Genomic DNA, 6,964 nt, shown 5'->3' on the forward strand with positions numbered 1-6,964 from the left:
TCCCTATGCTCTGAAGTGTTTTGATCAGGAATGGATGCTGTATTTTGTCAAATGCTTTCTCTGCATCTAATGAGAGGATCATATGGTTCTTGGTTTTTCTGTTGCTGATATGATGAATCACATTGATTTTTTTACCGGTGTTGAACCACCCTTGTGTCCAGGGGATAAATCCTACTTGGTCATGGTGACTAATATTCTTAATGTATTGTTGGATCCTATTGGCTAGTATCTTGTTGAGAATTTTTCCATCCATGTTCATCAGGGATATTGGTCTGTATTCTCCTTTTTGGTGGGGTCTTTGTCTGGTTTTGGAGTTAAGGTGATGCTGGCTTCATAGAAGTAATTTGGAAGTACTCCATCTCTTTCTTTCTTTCCAAACAGCTTTAGTAGGATAGGTATGTTTTCTTCTTTAAACGTTTGATAGAATTCCCCTGGGAAGCAATCTGGCCCTGGACTTTTTTGACTTGGGAGATTTTTGATGACTGCTTCAATTTCCTGACTGGTTATTGGCCTGTTTAGGTTTTCCATTTCTTCCTGTTCCAGTTTTGGTAGTTTGTGTCTCTCCAGGAATGCGTCCATTTCTTCTAGATTGCCTAATTTATTTCTGTATAGCTGTTCATAATATTTTTTTCAAATCGTTTGTATTTCCTTGTGTTGGTAGTGGTCTCTCCTTTCTCATTCATGATTTTATTAATTTGAGTCTTGTCTTTCTTTTTTTAATAAGACTGGCTAATGGTTTATGTATGTTATTAATTCTTTTCAAAGAACCAACTCCTGGTTTTGTTGATCTGTTCCACATTTCTTGTGGTCTCAATTTCCTTGAGGTCTGCTCAAATTTTAATTAAATCTCTTATTCTGTTGGGTGTAGGATCTAGCTGCCGTTTTTTTCTCTAGCTCCTTTATAAGTAAGGTTAGCTTTTGTATTTGAGTTCTTTCCAGTTTTTGAATGGATGCTTGTATTGTGATGTATTTCCCCCTTAGGACTGCTTTTTCTGCATGCCAAAGACTTTGAATGTTTGTATCTTCATTCTCATTAGTTTCCATGAATCTTTTTAATTCTTCCTCAATTTCCTGGTTGACCCTTTCATCTTTTAGCAGGATGGTCCTTAACATCCCCGTGTTTGAAGTCCTTCCAAACTTCTTGTTGTGATTTAGTTCTAATTTCAAGGCATTATGGTCTGAAAATATGCAGGGGACGATCTGAATATTTTGATATCTGTTCAGACGCGATTTGTGATCTAGTATGTGGTCTATTCTGGAGAAAGTTCCATGTGCACTTGAGAAGGATGTTTATTCAGTTGAGTTTGGATGTAAAGTTCTGTAGATATCTGTGAAATCTATCTGCTCCAGTGTATCATTTAAAGCTGTCGTTTCTTTGGAGATGTTGCTATCGAGGGTAGAAAGACCTAGATTGTAGTTACCAAGTATAAGATAATTATTATCTAAGTATTTCTTCAGTTTCGTTTTTAATTGGTTTAAATATTTGGCAGACCCGATATTCGGGGAATATATATTGAGGATTGTTAAGTCCTCTTGTTGGGTAGATCCTTTAAGTATGATTTAGTGTACGTCTTCGTCTCTCACTACAGTCTTCGGGGTAAATTTTAGTTTACCTGATATAAGGATGGCTACCCCTGCTCTCTTTTGAGGACCATTTGAATGGTAAATTGTTCTCCAACCCATTATTTTCAGATTGTACGTGTCCTTCTGTCTAATATGAGTCTCTTGTCTACAGCAAATAGATGGGTCCTGGTTTTTTATCCAGTCTGAAACCCTGCGCCTTTTGATGCAGTCATTAAGCCCGTTCACGTTCAGAGTTACTATCGACAGATATGAGTTTGGTGTCATCATGATATCTATTCAGTCCTTGTTTTTGTGGATTGTTCCACTGAACTTCTTCTTAAAGGGGAATTTTAAGAGTCCCTTAAAATTTCTTGCAGAGCTGGCTTAGAGGTCACATATTCTTTCAGTTCCTGCCTGTCTTGGAAGCTCTTTATCTCTCCTTCCATTTTGAATGAGATCCTTGCTGGATAAAGTATTCTTGGTTGCATGTTCTTCTCATGGAGGACCCTGAATATATCCTGCCAGCCCTTTCTGGGCTGCCAGGTCGCTGTGGAGAGGTCTGCTCCTCCCATAAAGGTGAGGATTTTCTTTTCTCTTGCTGCTTTAAGGATCTTCTCTTTATCTTTGGAATTTGCAGGCTTCACTATTAAATGTCGAGGTGTTGGACGGTTTTTATTGATTTTAGGGGGGTATCTCTCTATTACCTGGATCTGAATGTCTGTTTCCCTTCCCAGATAAGGAAAGTTTTCTGCTATGATTTGTTCAAATACATATTCTGACCCTCTGTCCCTTTCGGCGCCCTCGGGACCCCCAATTACACATAGGTTTTTCTTCCTCAGGCTGTCATTTATTTCCCTTAATCTGTCTTCCTGGTCTTTTAATTGTCTGTCTCTTTTTTCCTTAGTTTCCCCTTTGCCATCATCTTGTCTTCTATGTCACTCACTCATTCTTCCACCTCGTTAACCCTCGTCATTAGGACTTCTAGTTTGGATTGCATCTCATTCAATTGATTTTTACTTTCTGCCTGATTGTATCTAAATTCTGCAGTCATGAAGTCTCTTGAGTCCTTTATGCTTTTTTCTAGAGCCACCAGTAGCTGTATAATAGTGCTTCTGAATTGGCTTTCTGAATTGAATTGTAATCCAGATTTGTAACTCTGTGGTAGAGAGGACTGTTTCTTTCTTTTGAGGTGAGGTTTTCCTTCTAGTCATTTTGCTCAGTGCAGAGTGGCCAAAAACAAGTTGTATTGGGAAAAGGAAAAAAAGGAGAGAAAGAAGGAAAGAGAAGAGAAAAAGAAAAAAGGAAAAAGGAAGAAAAAAAGCACTCACCGGGGCCTTAGCCTGGCTACTCGTGGGGCCCCTCCCCGTTGGTGCCTTTTGTTTCATTATTTCCTTTTCCCCGTCTTCCTACCTTGATAGAAGCGTAAACTTTTCTCACTGTAGCATTCTATCTGGTCTCTGTTTAAATCTCAGGCCGAATTCCTAGATTTTCAGGATGATTAGAAGTTTATCTAGGTAATTTGGTCAGGACTGGAGACTTGCGGACCCTACTCTTCCGCCATCTTGCCCCTCCTCCTGTATGTTGCTTTTTAGCTATGGTGTTTCCTTCACTTTGCAGAAGCTTTTCAATTTGAGGAAATCCCAATAGTATTTTTGCTTCTGTTTCCCTCACCTCAGAGGCATATCCTGAAAGAAGTTCCAATGGCCAATGTCAAAGACTTTGCTGCCTATCTTTTCTTCTTTGTATGGTTTCAGGTCTCACATTTAGGTCTTTCATCCATTTTGAATTTATTTTTTATATATATGGTGTAAGAAAGTGGTCCAGTTTGATTCTTCTGCATGTGGCTGCCTGGTTTTCCCAACACCATTTGTTTTTATCCTGGGGTCAGGTTTAGGGTTTCTTGAAGAGACTGTCCTTGTGCCATTGGATATTCCTTCCTGCCTTGTTGTCCAATAATGGATCATAGAGTTACAGGTTTGTATCTTGTTTCGGCTTTCCATTCTGTTCTATTGATCTAAGCATCTCCTGTTGGGGGATCCCTGATTGCTGATTCAATTTCTCTGCTGGTTAACGGTCTGTTCAAGTTTCTTATTTCTTCATTTTTCATTTTTGCTATGTTATATATTTCTAGGTATTGATCTATTTCTTGCAGGTTCTAGGTTGCTGGCATATACTTTTTCATCATATTCTCTTATTATTGTTTGTATTTCTGTAGTGTTGGTTGTTATTTCTCTTTTCTCATTCGTGATTTTATTTGGGTCTTCTCATCTTTTTATGTTTTTCCTTTTTTAAAGATTTTATTTATGTATTCATGAGAGACACAGAGAGGCAGAGGTATAGGCACAGGGAAAATGAGGCTCCATGTGGGGAGCCTGATGTGGGACTTGATCCACCAGGATCCTGGGATCATGACCTGAGCCAAAGCACATGCTCAACCTCTGAGTCACACAGTTGCCTTGCTGATTCAATTCCTTTGCTAGTTATGAGTCTGTTCACATTTTCTATTTCTTCCTATTTCAGTTTTGCTCGTTTGCACATTTCTAGGGATTTGTCCATTTATTCCAGGTCTCCCAGTTTGTTAGCATATAATATTTCATAATATTCCCTTATAATTGTCTAATTTTTCTGGTGTTGATTGTGATCACTCTTCTCTCTTTTGTGATTTTATTTATTTAGGTCTTTTCTCTTTTCTCGTTCCTAAGGCTGGATAGGGTTTGATCCATTTCATTAATTATTTTGAAGAAATAGCTCTTAGTTTCATTATTCCATTCTAATGTGTTTTATTTCTGTATTTTTTATTTCTGATCTCATCTTTATTTTTTCCCTTATTCTGTAGGCTTTAGGCTTTGTTTGCTATTCCTTTTCCAGCTCCTTTAGGTGTAGGGATAGGCTGTGTATTAGAGACTTCTTGTTTCTTGAGGTAGGCCTATATTGCTATTTACTTTTCTCTTTGGACTGCCTTTTCTACATCCTAGAGGTTTGGAGAAACATGTTTTCATTTTCATTTGTTTTAAATTTCCTCTTTAATTTCCTGGTTGCTCCATTCATTCTCTAGTAGGATGTTCATAATCTCCACGTATTTTTGGTCTGTCCAAATTTTTTCTTACTGTTGACTTTGAGTTTCATAGCATCATGGTCCGAAAAGGTACAGGGTGTGATATCAACATTCTTGTACCTGTTGAGGGGTGATTTGTGGCCCATGATATGATCTGTTCTGGAGAATGTCCCATGTGCACTTGAAAGGAATGTGTATTCTGCTTTAGGTTGAAATGTTCAGATTATATCTGTTGAGTCCCTGTGGTCCAGTGTGTCAAAGCTATTGTTCCCCTGTTGATTTTCTGCATAGATGATCGGTCCATTGCCATAAGTGGGTGGGTGTTAAAATCCCCTGTCATTGTATTATTTTTGTGAGTTCCTGTACGTTTGTTGTTAAATGGTTTCTATATTTAGGTACTCACATGTTGGCAGCATAAATATTTAGTTATTTGAACTTTTTTTAAAATAAATTCATTTTTATTGGTGTTCAATTTACCAACAAACAGAATAACACCCAGTGCTCATCCCGGCAAGTGCCCCCCTCAGTGCCTGTCACCCATTCACTCGCACCCCCTGCCCTCCTCCCCTTCCAGCTCCCTAGTTCCTTTTCAGAGTTAGGAGTCTTTATATTCTGTCTCCCTTTCTGATATTTCCCACACATTTATTCTCTATTCCCTTATATTCCCTTTCACTTATTTATATTAACCAATTGAATGAGAACATACATTTGTCGTTCTCTGATTGACTTACTTCACTCAGCATAATACCCTCCAGTTTCATCCACCTTGAAGCAAATGGTGGGTATTTGTCGTTTCTAATGGCTGAGTAATATTCCATTGTATACATAAACCACATCTTCTTTATCCATTCATCTTTGAATGGACACCATGGCTCCATCCACAGTTTCCCTATTGTGGACATTCCTGCTAAAAACATCGGGGTGCAGGTGTCCGGGCGTTTCATTGCATCTGAATATTTTAGGTAAATCCCCAACAGTGCAATTGCTGGGTTGTAGCGCAGGTCTATTTTTAACTCTTTGAGGAACCTCCACACAGTTTTCCAGAGTGGCTGCACCAGTTCACATTCCCACCAACAGTGTAAGAGGGTTTCATTTTCTCCACATCCTCTCCAACATTTGTGGTTTCCTGCCTTGTTAACTTTCTCCATCCTCACCGGTGTGAGGTGGTATCTCATTGTAGTTTTGATTTGTATATCCCTGAGGCACGTTATGCAGAGCATTTTATCATGTGCATGTTGGCCATATCTATGTCTTCGTCTGTGAGATTTCTGTTCATGTGTTTTGCCCATTTCATGATTTGATTGTTTCTTTGGTGTTGAGTTTAAGAAGTTATTTATAGATCTTGGAAACTAGCCCTTTATCTGATTCGTCTTTTTCAAATATCTTCTCCAATTCTGTAGGTTGTCTTTTTGTTTTGTTGACTGTATTCTTTGCTGTGCAAAAGATTCTTATCTTGATGAAGCCACAATAGTTCAGTTTTGCTTTTGTTTCTTTTGCCTTCGTGGATGAATCTTGCAAGAATTTACTGTGGCCAAGTTCAAAAAGGGTGTTGCCTGTGTACTCCTCTAGGATTTTGATGGACTCTTGTCTCACATTTAGATCTTTCATCCTCTTTGAGTTTATCTTTGTGTATGGTGAAAGAGACTGGTGTAGTTTTATTCTTCTGCATGTGGATGTCCAATTTTACCACCACCATCTATTGAAGAGACTGTCTTTCTTCCAGTGGATAGTCTTTCCCCCTTTATCAAATATTAGTTGACCATAAAGTTCTGGGTCTCTATTCTGTTCCATTGATCGATGTGTCTGTTTTTGTGCCAGTACCACACTGTCTTGTTGACCACAGCTTTGTAGTACAACCTGAAATCTGGCATTGTGATGCGCCCAGATATGGTTGTCTTTTTTAAAATTCCCCTGGCTTTTCGGGATCTTTCCTGATTTCACACAAATCTAAAAAAATAATTAATTTGTTCTAACTCTCTGAAGAAACTCCATGATATTTTGATAGGGATTGCATTAAACGTGTACATTGTCTTTGGTAACATTGTCATTTTCATAATATTAATTCTACCAATCCATGAGCATGGAATATTTTTCCATCTCTTTGTGTCTTCCTTAATATCTTTCAGAAGTGTTCTATAATGTTTAGGGTATAGATGCTTCACACTTTGGTTAGGTTTATTCCTAGGTATCTTATGCTTTTGGGTGCAATCGTAAATGGGATTGACTCCTTAATTTCTCTTTCTTCAGTCTCATTGTTAGTGTATAGAAATGCCATTGATTTCTGGGCATTGATTTTGTATCCTGCAATGGTACCAAATTGCTGTATGAGTTTTAGCAATCTTGGGG

This window comes from Canis lupus, chromosome 34 (genome assembly GCF_048164855.1).
Source record: "Canis lupus baileyi chromosome 34, mCanLup2.hap1, whole genome shotgun sequence".
NCBI classification, from domain to species: Eukaryota; Metazoa; Chordata; class Mammalia; order Carnivora; family Canidae; genus Canis; species Canis lupus.